The sequence below is a fragment of the Salvelinus sp. IW2-2015 genome, linkage group LG4q.1:29 (assembly GCF_002910315.2).
Source record: "Salvelinus sp. IW2-2015 linkage group LG4q.1:29, ASM291031v2, whole genome shotgun sequence".
Classification (NCBI taxonomy): Eukaryota; Metazoa; Chordata; class Actinopteri; order Salmoniformes; family Salmonidae; genus Salvelinus; species Salvelinus sp. IW2-2015.
This window is the reverse complement of record NC_036842.1, coordinates 26,243,194-26,257,382: the sequence shown is the minus strand read 5'-3', so window position 1 is coordinate 26,257,382 and position 14,189 is coordinate 26,243,194. Positions and strand designations below refer to the sequence as shown.

The following is a 14,189-nucleotide window of genomic DNA, read 5'->3' as shown; positions in this document are numbered from 1 at the left end:
TTCCAATTTTGCCAGACTGTAGATCAGTGAACTGACTGGACAGTGTGCTTTAGAAAAGAGGAAAGTGTGTGTGTGTGTGTGTCTGTGTATATGTGTATTCTTATGTCTGTGAAAGGTGCAGTGGTGTGTGTGTGTATGTCTGTGTGTGAGACAAGCAGAAATGTGTGTGTGTGTGGGTTATTCAGGAAGTGTCCCCCCAGGTTTCTGGAAGTCTGGTGAATAATCGTTTGTCTGTGGGCGATGCAATTATGGTCTTGTTTTATATGAGTTTTATATTAAGGAGATTACACAGCAGGAGCAGCAGAAGTTGATACAGCCTTTTCCAGTGTGAGTCATGAGATAAAACAGGCACACTGCATGTCCATTTATTTCTAAATCCATTTGCTCCGCTTAATTGAAATCTCACTGCATGCTGTGTGAGTGGTTGATTTTCATAAGGTTTGCACTCTGTGGTCCTGATGGACAGTGCTTTAAGCCTGTGTGTAACTTACACAGTAGCCTAGTGGAGAACCAGGCTTCTCTAAACGGGAAGCCTGGGGAAGTCCATGGCACAAAGTCAGCTAAAAAAGTGTTGGGAACCCGGTGTAAATCAGTGATGCCTCACAACACGTCAAACCAATCAAATGCCTTGCTTGGGCGGAGGTGCTCACTAGATTAGGGTCGTAGGTGCAACAGTGTGTGAGAATGATCGTGAAATCGACCATGCAGCTACAGGTGAACTTTTGTTTGTTTGTTTATTAACCCAGTATTACTCATTACACTCTTCATAGACTTATCATATAGGTCGAAAACACTGTTGCACACGTCCTACAGGCTCACATTTGTAATATTTTCAGTTGATCATAGTGACAATTGTAGCCTAATTCATTTACATACACACTCTTAGAAAACAAAAAGGTGCTATCTGCAACCTAAAAGGGTTCTTTGGCTGTCCCCATAGGGGAACCCTTTAAAGAACCCTTTTTGGTTCCAGGTAGTACCATTTTTGGTTCCATGTAGAACCCTTTCCACATAGGGTTCTACATGGAACCCAAAAAGGTTCTCCTATGGGAAAAGTTGAAGAACCCTTTTGGAACCCTTTTTTCTAAGTGTAGTTCGTTTTTTTCCTTGACAATTAAGTAACTGATAAAGACCAAAGTTTATCCACAAAGTTTATCATTGCAAATATGTAGCATAATGCATGATGTCGGTCTCAGATATTAAAATCGTATTTTGCTTTTATTTAAGGTCAATGTTACAACTACTTCTGGTACAAAGTCACAGATACTTAGAGGTCCTTTGGAAAGAACTGGTATATGTTGGCCCAGAGCAATACCAAAGTATTAGATGCAAGAACCTCGAATACCATGTGCGCCTCACAAAAGACCTCATCCAACATCAACATCAAGTCCAGTTTGACATTGCACAGAAAGTCAGCAGGACCATTGGAGAGCAGATGGACCTCATGCAGCCATTTGATAAAGACTGTGAGCTGAAGACAGAGTCTGGAAAGCACTCAATCTCAAGTAGATCTGAAGACATCAACCATAGTAAGTGTGCATCTTGATCAGAAGGTGTTTGCTTTGACACCTGGCAGGTTCTACCCAAACTTCCAGAACTTACAAATTAACCTGTTGCACAAATTGGACTATGAGGGACTAGTGTTGTGGATCAGGAACCACAAACTGAACACCGTGAGAAGAACAAACTGTCTGCTCTTTTGTAGTGGAGATTTTAGCATGTCCATTTTGGTGGGGCAAACTCCCCAACATTTTCTTAGATGCATGCCAGCAAAGCAACTACACAACACTAAACAACACATTAATTGCAATATAATAGTGACAAACGGTCCTAACAAACTATTAGGGCCTACATAAGTCCCAACAGCAGTCCCAACACCTTACCACTGCTACACCTGGCTATCATTGGAGCCTTGTCTGGCAGCAAAACAGTTCATTCAGCCTCATTTACTGCCTTTAAAAAAACCATACCTGATATTTGTACAAACTATGGCATAAGGAGACGACGAGCGGCCCATGTTCTGAATTCTGTCGCCGTACATTTCAAAAGTGCTAAGCAAATAGATATACTGACCATGTCCGTCAGATTGCCTCTTATCCACTTGTCGTCCCCTTATGCCATAGTTTGTACATCTCAATTGTCATTATAAACCACATTTGTTTAAACAAGTCAGCCATATCAGCTATGTTTTTTTAAAAGGCAGTAAATGAGGCTGAATTAACTGTTTTGCTGCCAGACAAGGCTCTGCTGATAGCCCGGTGTAGCAGTGATAAGATGTTGGGATGCTGTTGGGACAGCTTTATGTAGGCCCTAACAGTTTGTAGACACCGTTTGTCACCGCGATAGTGCAATTAATGTATTGTTTAGTGTTGTGTTGTGTAGCGGCATTGCTGGCATGCATCCCACTTTTTTTTGTTTGGCCCCACCAAGATTTACATGCTAAAATCGCCACTGCTTGGTTGTAATTGTTGTCCTGCATGCCTCTCCAAAGGACTTGAATTGCCCTCACATACACCGTTTCAGTTGGATGAGGTAGCACAATTGTGACAGCAGTCATGTTTGGGTGATATTGGTTTTGTGACCTTATCGTCAAGGAACTGTAACAGTTTCACCTGCCTGCAGCTGGTACTATTTGACACATACTGTCTCATCTTATCTGAAACTGCAACAAGCTGTCTTCCATGGTATTGGATAAGTGAATGTTATCTTGTGCCGTCCATACCCGCTCTTCCATATGGCTGTATGTAGGACTCAAGGTCTTGAGGTGGTCCATAGTTGACTACATGATGGACACCCTTAAAGGCTATCCCCATTCCCAGTGCTGAAGTAGCCATCACACCTCTGAGATTAGATTACTCGCCAACCATTCCACACCACTTCAATACAGAAACTGGAACTGGTAGGAGAGACCGCAGCTTGCCACCGTTCCACCACCACTTCAACTACAGAAACTGGAACTGGTAGGAGAGACCGCAGCTCGCCAACCGTTCCACACCACTTCAACACAGAAACTGAACTGGTAGGAGAGACCCGCAGCTCGCCAACCGTTCCATCACTACTTCAATACAGAAACTGGAAACTGTAGGAGAGACCGCAGCTCGCCAACCGTTCCACACCACTTCAATACAGAAACTGAAACTGGTAGAGAGACCGCAGCTCGCAACCGTTCCACACCACTTCAATACAGAACTGGAACTGGTAGGAGAGCCGCAGCTCGCCAACCTTCCACAACTTCATACAGAAACTGGAACTGGTAGGAGAGACCGCAGCTCGCCAACCGTTCCACACCACTTCAACAAGAAACTGGAACTGGTAGGAGAAGACGCAGCTCGCCAACCGTTCCACACCACTTCAATACAGAAACTGGAACTGGTAGGAGAGACCGCAGCTCGCCAACCGTTCCACACCACTTCCGAAAAGTAGCCTCCTTCCCCTGTGCCTTTACCTTTTATAGGAAATGGGATAAAAACAAGAAAATATGCATTAGTTGTCATAATAAAGGACTAAATAATACTGGTTCAATGACAAAGCTAAAGTGTGGCCTTTGTGTTAATTTAAAGGAGTGACATTTTAAGAAAAGGTCCAACTGTCATGTCTACTCCCGCTCCTCCCCTCCGGCGTTCGACGTCGCCAGTTTACTAACCACCGGTCCTGGCATTCATCATTAGGCCCACCTGGACTCCATCACTGACTACCTCCCATATTTATGTCACCTCCTTAGTTCCATTCCCCAGGCAGTATGTCACGTGGAGCGGAACAGGTGAACCCAAGAGCAGACTCAGACGAGGTGACTGGGATGAGGTAGCCAAGGTATTTATTGAAACATGGGGGGAAGATTGAGTGCAGGCCAGGGGAAGCTCGGGCGGGTTGCTGAAAACCAGGTGCGGAGGCTGAGGCTGGAGCGAGAGGTGTGGTGACAGGGTAAGCAGGTCCGGAGGGGAATTCAAGGGAGCGTAGAGTGGGGAATCCAGGACAGAGTAGCAGGACTGACGAGAAGTCGGACTGGAGACAGGGACCAGAGCAGACAGAACTGTAGCGGAGAGGAAAACAGCATCAGGCAAGGGAAACAGCCACAACAGGAACAAACAGCTAGAAACATGGACTGACTGGGCAAAGATTACGATCTGGCAGTGTGTAAGTGGCAGGACTGAGTATTTGTAGAGGTCTTGATTATGGAACAGATTGCAGCTGGTGGGGATCTGCTCTGACTCCAGCACACCTGTCTCCGTCCACACACACACACACACACACGACACACACACACACACACACACAGGGAGAGAGTTATGGGGGGCATGCCATGTGTTTTTATTGCCAATGTTGCAAACTAGCTAGCGTAAAGAACAACTTTATACAAAATGTGTCCTACCTGGTCGGAAAACAGTGTCGAGCATAACATGTACCACCCCCTTCATCGAGTGTGTGGGGGGAGGGTTCTTGAAATGTAACATCCAATTATAATATTGCTGCTGGGAGCCAGCAGACCATTATAACCGCTTTTCCAATACACAATTCTCCAGACCTCCAAGGGAGGCGTGAAAACAACGTGATTTTGGAGGTATCGGAACGCGAGACAACTTATACAGTAACTGTTGTCGGCAGTATTCTAAACTAATCTTACTAATCTTACTATAAGTAAAATACGTTAGCTACTTAGCAGTTAGCATTTAAATCATCATTGCTGTCAACCTTTAACACAAAAACCCAAATACCATGTAACATGACCAAGCATTGAGAAAAACTGTTATCTGTGGAGTCACACTTCCCCCAAAACTCAAAGAAGAGGTCACCTCATACACGTAGAGCATTTTGAATGGGACATCTGTTAGTTACTACTTGGCCCCAGTCAGGGTCATGAGGTGGAGGGGGCAGATGCTTTATGGGTCCTCTGCTATGGGGCTGCTTAACAGAGAGAAAGCGACAGGCCTCTGTTGGTGTGGGGGATGTGTGGCTGGACAGGCCTCTGTCATGGGCGTGCAAGTGTGCAGGGGGGAGGGGGGATACTGGTGGTATAGTGGCCCCCTTGAGGCCTTTGCCTCAGGTCCTGCTTTTGGAGAAGGTTTTTCCCTCTCATTTTGACCTCCACTCAGTAGAGAGTGTGACGCCTCAAATATGCAGTTTCTCTCTAGTTATCTTTACTGATCAGATAGAAATGTAAATCTTTCTGTTACATGACCCCAAACATGTTTTTGTTCATGTGGAATAATGTCTAGTCCAACTGTATGTACCCTATCAAACTATCTTTCAACATGTAGTTTCAGGTGAACACAATTCAGGTAAAGAAAACCCATTTTGAATTAATCTGATCCCTCTCTACTCTTTATCTGCTGTAGCTTTACCAGAGAACTAACCCAGAACCTTTGATCCACATCCTATTGAATAAAATAATGACATTACTGTATGGAAAAACATGACTGCAATACTCATGTGGATTGATCGACTGATGATGGACTTCTTGATTTTATTTGATCATCTTAGAATACACATGGCCATGTATGGGGCACGGGTTATTGCCTACATATGCAGGATCTGTGTCAAGGAGCGCATACAGACTTTGATATCAGGGCCTGACACTATAAATCTGCTGGGGCGTCTAGACGGGGTGTGTAACAAGTTGCGTGTGGGACTTGGGGTGCAGATGGCTCCATACGGCCTGTGGAAATGTTCTGCTTTTTTATTCACTGCTCTCACTTTCTTGGGGATCTGCCAATGAAGCAGTAGTAAATCTGCTGTGATATCCTGCCAAGCATAAAACCCCACATGCTACTTAAACAAAACGTATGAGGCAATGTGATTATTCAATGACATCCTAATTATTGTCAATTACTGTCGAGTTTCTATATTATTTTCTCACTTGTTTGTAGCATTATCTTGTGGATAATGGTAATTGATACAATTCAGAGGTGGGGTGAAGACTTTCTATTGCATTGTGCAGCAGGCGCTGGGAACGTAATATGACAATACAGATCAGATCGGAAACACATGACCCTGCAATGCATGCCATATCTCAAACTCAGGGCGAGGCAGAGTTTACTACTACTTATTGGCATCGCAATTATTTTTTACAACAGCAAAACCAGGCACAACCATTTAGTAATACCTGAATTAATACCTCATCTGAATGCAGACGGAGGGATGCGTGGTCTAATGAAAATGAATTGTTTGTGTATGTGTGTATGGGTTATGGTTCACATGAGGGAGAGATAGATCTGTGTGTGTGCATGCAACTGCATGATAACATGTGTCTGTGCATGTGTGTGTGAATTTGTGTATGTATGTGTTTGTGTGAACCAACAAGTCACCTCAGGACCTCAGGTATTGCACTCACTACACTCTCATCCACTAAGTGGAAAGGTTCCCCAGCTGTTCCAGCAGCTTGGTCAATCAGCCCTTCCTGTTCCCATTAACGGAAAATAAAAAATCCCAAGGAAAAAACGAAATGAGCAAACAAGCAGATGTGCATGATCGACGGCTGTGTCTGGCACAGACCGGGAAGTCCTGACATGCTGTTAACGCCGCCGAGACAAGAGTTTCGAGACTGTTTTCCATAAGAGGTACACCATGCCGCGCTTCACTCCAACCGTTCCCATGGATATGGTGTTATGAATTACAGAGCGAGAACTGAAGACTCTATATAGACCAAATCCTACTCACTATGTCTGTGTGTAGGTGGTGGTGATGAGTGATAGTGGTGAAGAGAACTTTGCTCTCTCAGCTTCCAATGGAATCAATGAATTGTTGAGTTAGAGATACAGAAGACTAACCGTGGTTACAGTGCTTACGGGACTATGTCTTTGTTTGTAAAGGGATTGTGCTGCAAGACTAAACATTTGGTTAAATTTGCTCAACAAAATAATATTTACAGTCTGAGACAAAGAAACTCAACAGCATATTAATGAATTAAAAAATATATATTGCTGTGTGGGAAGAATTATGTATTTAATTAATAATATCCCTCTAGTCTAAGCCCTGTCTATGCCGAGGAGGGGAGGGGGGGGGGGGGGGGGGGGTTCTACTAAACTATATGGATTGTTTTAAAGAAGGTCATACCAAATATTATTTTTGGCCATTGGATTTAGCATTTTAAGACCACTTGAAGTATCAAAAAAAAATATATAATCTACTGGAAAAATATTTATGCACACACACACACACACACACACACACACACACACACACACAACACACACACCCACAACACACACACACCACACACACACACACACACACACACACACACACACACACACCCACACAACACACACACACACACACACACACACACACATTAGCCCAATACAAACGCATTGAATAACAGATTAACTACATGGAACAAAACAAATCTAAAGGAAGTTTGTTCTGAAGTGTATTTCCTATATCTGAGGGATATACGAAAGATCACGAAACATTATTATTATTATAATTTAAAAAAAACGTATTTAACCCTTTATTTTGGCACTAAACAGTCTCCACATATACTTTAATTCATTCTTTCAACTGTTACTGACGACCTTCAGAGGAGTCTTGTGTGAGCAAAACAACTGACATGTACGTGTTTGTGAGAGTCTCACCTTTCCACAGAGGGGTCATATTAGTGTGTAGCCCAAACTGTTTGGACTTCAGACGAATTCCAAGACGCTTGTGGGGGTTGTAGAGCAAAAAGGAGTCTCATCTTTCCATAGAGGGGTCATAATAGTTTGTAGGCTCCAGACGATTTTGTAAGAAGTCTGATTTTTGGTATGTCTCATGGTCTGACAAACACTGCTCTAGCTATGTCACCTTTCACTGTGAAAGTGTTACATACTGTAGGTGGATGCTGTTGATTGAGACACATTCAATGCAAAAAAACAGATATATCTAGCTTAAACTGACAGATTTTCATGGGGATTTTTAAATTATACTAATTACATTTCCGCGTAGGTGCGGGAATCGACCTTAGGGGGTTTTAACAGTTTTCATTTCTCTCTCCGCCTCTGTCACCCCATATGGGACCGACCATAATGCTCTGAATCGAGCAGCCAGCCTGCCCATTTCTTAGAAAGGTGATACGTCTGTGATATAAGTAACCGTGGACCTGCATTAATGCTTGTCTTAAGCTTCAGGGGGAATTTAGCTAATTGCTAAAGTGTCTGAGCATAAAGGCTGCCCCAGTCTGGACATACAGTATGACTCGTGCATTAATGCCTTGGTCTTGGACTAGGCAAAACAGATGTCCCGGATCTAGGGCCAACATTCCTCATCCCTGTTTTCCATGTGGGAAAGTTCACAGTTCCACGCCAGGATGGGAGAAGAGTTATAAGGCTCCAGTAATTCTGTTTTAAAGAAAACACTGATATTTATTTATTTTTTCTTTCTAACAAACGTCTCCCTAAGTCCCATGGTGAAAGGGGATGTCCTTGATCAACCCCATTCTGAATCTGAATTATGTGTCTCTGAAATCGCAGGGTGTCCAAAATATATAACTCAAACTAATAATTATAGTTTGTTCTGGGGTTTTTAGTAGCTGTGAATATCATCAATATTTCTGACCATCTCTTGCAGTTAACTTCAAACCTTCCACTGAGATTCTTTCCTAGCAGAAAGAAATGGAATCTGTTACATCTTTATCTCTGCAGACACTTCCAACCCAAAATACACGCACGCACGCACGCACGCACGCACGCACGCACGCACGCACGCACGCACGCACGCACGCACGCACGCACACACACACACACACACACACACACACACACACACACACACACTTTACTGCTTTTTTAACTCATCCTCCCATAATCTACAAGAGATTAGTACTAAAGATAGGGAAAACCTCCCTGCTGCTCTCAATTTCATACACAAACACAGCAAAACCATACACTTCTGATACAACTCATAAATGAATGAAATCCCATAATTTGGACTTCCCCGTTTCATCATTACACAGCAAATTTGCAGATGTTAAAATCTCGGTGTTGAGGTAAAATGTGTTGTGTTATATCTGAGTGTTGATTCTAGTGGGATTAACATCAGTGGGATTGAAATTGACGCCACCTGCGGTGAATAAATGAAGTGTTATTTGAATCACAGTGAAATCAACACCAGGTGGTGTTGTTGTTACTCAACTGAATTGAGTTAATTACCGGTAACTCTGAGTTAAAATGATATGGGAGGGGTATCATTGCCACATTTCCAAGCATGTTTTGTTGCAGGTTGCTTTTGAGTTTGTTAAATATATATATGTTTCTGCATGCACATTGATTGATTCATTTTTCTTATACTACACAAAGATAAATAACAAATGTTTCTAAACTAATCCAATCTGTAAGTGGTTGGACTTATTTCACCTGTTATTGAGATGGTTGTTCCAGTTTAGAGGGTTTAGGTAGTCTCGTTTATCAATCTTCCCTACCTTGACAGTCATTCTATCTGCAGATTGGAGGTGAGTAAAAGTTCCAATTGTTGGATATCCTAACTCTGCCTCGATTCCAATAGGAATGATATAAATCAGATTTTATTTGTCACATGCTCCAAATGCAAAGACGGTAGATTTAATCATGAAATGCGTGTGTTTGTGTATGTGTTTTCGGCATGCGTGTGTGTGTGTGTGTGTGCGTATGTAGTGTATGTGAACGTGTGTGGGTTTTGTGCGAGAGTGTCAGTGTAATGTGTGTGGGTGTGTGTGTATGTATAGTGTGTACTGTATAGTCATGTGAGTATGCATAGAGTCAGTACAAGACAGGGTCAGTGCAGATGCTCTGTGTAACCATTAATTAACTATTTCACAACCACTAGCAAACACAGTCATGGGTGGTACAGGTACATCTAAAATTAACTCGAAAGACACCCTCGGGAATAAATATGCAAATAAGGCTTTACACCCTACAGCGCTAAAACAATTGATTCCCTAACACTGAGAAAGTGTTACAGCAACAGCTCTAATAAAGTGTTAATTTAAGTCTGAATTTTCAACACCCATGGTGTTAGGGACCCAACACTCTTGGGGTGTTAGTTTATCAACACTTTGAAAAGTGTTAGTTTAATGCAAGGTGGGTGACATACACACTAAGGTGGTGTAAAAAAATATATACATCTCAAATTTGCTGTATACTACCCTTTCCACCAATATTACCCTCACCAGGGAAGAGGTCAGCCAACACAAACTTCTAACCCTTTCAAGAAAAGCAAGCAATTTAGGTTACATCCCATCAAACATTTAATCTAAAATCTGTCAGTTGCTAAACTCTGGAATTTCTGGGTATTGCTAACTGAGAAATGTACACTGCTCAAAAAAATAAAGGGAACACTTAAACAACACAATGTAACTCCAAGTCAATCACACTTCTGTGAAATCAATCTGTTCCTTCAGGAAGAATCTCTGATTGGACAATAAATTACAATGCTGTTGTGCATGGAAATAGAAAAAAGGTGGAAATTATAGGCAATTAGCAAGACACCCCAATAAAGGAGTGTTTCTGCAGGTGGTGACCAACAGACCACTCTTTCAGTTCCTATGCTACCGGCTGATGTTTTGGTCACTTTTGAATGCTGGCGGTGCTTTCACTCTAGGGTAGCATGAGAACGGAGTCTACAACCCACACAAGTGGCCTCGGTAGTGCAGCTCATCCAGGTGGCACTCAATGCGAGCTGTGGCAAAGAAGGTTTGCTGTCGTTGTCAGCGTAGTGTCCAGAGCATGGAGGCGCTAACAGGAGACAGGCCAGTAATCAGGAGACGTGGAGGAGGCCGTAGGAGGGCAACAACCCAGCAAGCCAGGACCGCTACCTCCGCCTTTGAGCAGGAGGAGCACTGCCAGAGCCTGCAAATGACCTCCAGCAGGCCACAAAATGTGATGTGTCAGCATATGGCCCTCAAAGGGCTCTGAGGATTCATCTCGGTACTAATGGCAGTCAGGCTACCTCTGGCGAGCACATGGAGGGCTGTTGCGGCCCCACAAAGAAATGCCACCTTACACACATGATGACCCACCAAAGCGGTCATGGCTGGAGTGGTGGCAGGCAGCAGAACGTTCTCCTCAGGTGTCTCCAGACTCTGTCAGCTGTGTCACATTGCTCATGTGCTCAGTGTGAACTGCTCTCATTGTGAAGAGCACAGGGCGCCAGTGGCGAATTTGCTAATCTTGTGTTCTCTGGCAAATGCCAAACGTCCTGCACGGTGTTTGGCTGTAACGACAACCCCACCTGTGGTAGTCGGGCCCTCATACCACCACCAATGGAGTCCTCTGACGTTTGAGCGACACATGCACATTTTGTGGCCTGCTGGAGGTCATTTTGCAGGGCTCTGGTAGTGCTTCCTGCTCAAAGGCGGAGGTAGCGTCCTCTTGCAGCTGGGTTGTTGCCTCTCCTAGCCCTCCACGTCTCCTGATGTACTGGCCTGTCTCCTGGTAGCGCCTCCATGCTCTGGACACTACGCTGACAGACACAGCAAACCTTCTTGCCACAGCTCGCATTGATGTGCCATCCTGGATGAGCTGCACTACTGAGCCATTGTGTGGTTGTAGACTCCGTCTCATGCTACCACTAAGATGAGAGCACCGCCAGCATTCAAAGTGACCAAACATCAGCCAGGAAGCATGAACCTGAGAGTGGTCTGTGGTACACCCGTGCAGAACACTCCTTATGGGGGTGTCTGGCTATTGCCTATAATTTCACCTTTTGTCTATTCCATTTTGACAACACATGTAAATTTATTGGCAATGCAGTGTCTGTTCCAAGTGACAGTGTTGATTTACAGAGTGTGATTGACTTGGAGTTACATTGTGTTGTTTAAGTGTTCCCTTTATTTTTTTGAGCAGTGTACGTACATGTGGTCCACTCATCATCCACAGAGGCCGTAAATCAAGAGTCTTAGATCCAACAATACTGGTGTAGGATCTTCATTTGAGCCAGTTTGCTAAAACAGGAAATGTGAATTATGTGGATTATAATTAAGACATATTTATAGGTGTTGATAAATTTTTTATAAGGGAAAATCTAACATTTCTACGTGGAAATGAAACTTTTTAAAACCTCAAATACACTACAAGTTTCTATAATGTATCCTTGCCTCCAGTGAATAATGGGGTCCTTATAATCAGCCTATAACAGATTAACTGCATGTTTGAGTTAGAAACTGACAAATACAGACTCCATATTGATGCAGAGTGTCACGTGGAGCGGAACAGGTGAACCCAAGAGCAGACTCAGATGAGGAGACTTGGATGAGGTAACCAAGGTATTTATTGAAACACCCCCCGTGTTTTCTGAATCCTTTTCTGAATCCTTTTCTTCCCTAAGAGTTTATTGAAATGTCGGCCATTTTGTCATTCCTAAATAGTAAGTCCTCATCTGAGTCTGCTCTTGGGTTCAGTTGTTCCGCTCCAGGAAGATTGAGTGCAGGCCAGGGGAGGTCCTGAGGGGAATCCAAGGGAGCGTAGAGCGGGGAATCCAGGACAGAGTAGCAGGACCGACGAGAAGTCTAACTGGAGACAGGGACCAGAGTCAGAGCGGGCAGAACTGTAGCAGAGAGGAAAACAGTGTCAGGCAAGGGAAAACAGCCACAACAGGAACAAACGGCTAGAAACATGGACTGACTGGGCAGCAATTACAATCTGGCAGTGTGGATGTGGCAGGACTGAGTATTTGTAGAGGTCTTGATTATGGAACAGGTTGCAGCTGGTGGGGATCTGCATTGACTCCAGCACACCTGTCTCCGCCCACACAGTCTCACACACACACAGAGAGAGAGGGAGAGAGCACTGGGGGAGTGGCGGTAGGTCAAGGAGACACTGGATGAGCACTGGAGGGCGTGGCAGGAGCAGATGTGACACAGAGGTCGTTGGTTTCACAATCTCTGGTGAAGCATTTACCTACAAATGTGATAAATAGGACTTGTAATTTATGGGGTCAATTTGTGATGTGTGTATACTAAACACTATGCTAAAACAGTGTACAGGGCATCAATCAATCAATCAATCAATTTTATTTTATATAGCCCTTCGTACATCAGCTAATATCTCGAAGTGCTGTACAGACACCCAGCCTAAAACCCCAAACAGCTAGTAATGCAGGTGTAGAAGCACGGTGGCTAGGAAAAACCAAGGCCAGGCGGACTGGGGACAGCAAGGAGTCACCACGGGCGGCAGTCCGACGCATGGTCCTAGGGCCCAGGTCCTCCGAGAGAAAGAAAGAGAAGGGAGAAAATGAGAGAGCCAAGATTTTCAAAAATTTCCATAAATGACAAGCATGGTCAAATAATAATCAGGAATAAATCTCAGTTGGCTTTTCATAGCCGATCATTAAGAGTTGAAAACAGCAGGTCTGGGACAGGTAGGGGTTCCATAACCGCAGGCAGAACAGTTGAAACTGGAATAGCAGCAAGGCCAGGCGGACTGGGGACAGCAAGGAGTCACCACGGCCGGCAGTCCCGACGTATGGTCCTAGGGCTCAGGTCCTCGCAGAGAAAAGAAAGAGAGAAGGAGAAAATTAGAGAGAGCCAAGATTTTCAAAATGTTCATAAATGACAAGCATGGTCAAATAATAATCAGGAATAAATCTCAGTTGGCTTTTCATAGCCGATCATTAAGAGTTGAAACAGCAGGTCTGGGACAGGTAGGGGTTCCGTAACCACAGAGCAGAACAGTTGAAACTGGAATAGCAGCAAGGCCAGGCGGACTGGGGACAGCAAGGTGTCATCATGCCCGGTAGTCCTGACGTATGGTCCTAGGGCTCAGGTTCTCAGAGAGAAAGAGAACGAGGAGAATTAGAGAGAGCATACTTAAAATTCACACAGGACACTGGGTAAGACAGGAGAAGTACTCCAGGTAACCAACTGACCCTAGCCCCCCGACACAAAAAATACTGCAGCATAAATACTGGAGGCTGAGACAGGAGCGGTCAGGAGACACTGTGGCCCCATCCGAAGAAACCCCCGGACAGGCCAAATAGGAAGGATATAACCCCACCCACTTTGCCAAAGCACAGCCCCCGCACCACTAGAGGGTAATCCTCAACCAACAACTTACAATCCTGAGACAAGCCGAGTATAGCCCACAAAGGTCTCCACCACAGCACAAACCAAGGGGGGCGCCAACCCAGACAGGAAGATCACGTCAGTAACTCAACCCACTCAAGTGACGCACCCCTCCTAGGGACGGCATGAAAGAGCACCAGCAAGCCAGTGACTCAGCCCCTGTAACAGGGTTAGAGCAGGA

General features: G+C 44.3%; 1 protein-coding gene across 1 annotated transcript in view; it reads left to right on the top strand.

Moving 5' to 3' along the window:
- Positions 1-14,189, top strand: part of LOC111961729 (tenascin-like) — a 46,624-nt gene that overhangs the window by 1,165 nt on the left and 31,270 nt on the right. The window lies entirely within an intron of this gene.